A 423-nucleotide genomic window follows, 5' to 3' on the forward strand; every position below is an offset into this window, starting at 1 on the left:
ATCCGACTGGGAGGACTCCTGCTGCATTCAGGGGCGGTGGGAAATCAGGCGGCCGTACACTCAGTGACCCATCCTGCTGGGAAATGTGACTGAACCAGAGAATTTAGAGCTCGCTGGCATTGTCTATGAACCAGAGCTTCACAATGAGGGTATTAAGGTCACAACCTAGGTTTAATAAACACTACTTCTGTGTACAGTTTTAGTTCTGATACCGTAACGTGTCAACGTGTCTCACGTCCTGGTCAAGATTAAGTTAAGGAAGTACTCAACAAAATAAAAGAATAATGAAGTAAGGCTATGCGACGGTTGTTTGTTAAATGATCCACTATTACTCAAAGAAGTTTTTGAAAGAAGAAACAAAAACAATCAAACAAATTATGACCTTAGTAAAATCAAATGTATGTAAATGATGCTTTTAGTCTA

The sequence above is a fragment of the Halichoeres trimaculatus genome, unplaced genomic scaffold, assembly GCF_033239565.1.
Source record: "Halichoeres trimaculatus isolate MK-OKI-2021-1 unplaced genomic scaffold, fHalTri1.1 fHalTri1_scaffold_2, whole genome shotgun sequence".
Taxonomy (NCBI): domain Eukaryota; kingdom Metazoa; phylum Chordata; class Actinopteri; order Labriformes; family Labridae; genus Halichoeres; species Halichoeres trimaculatus.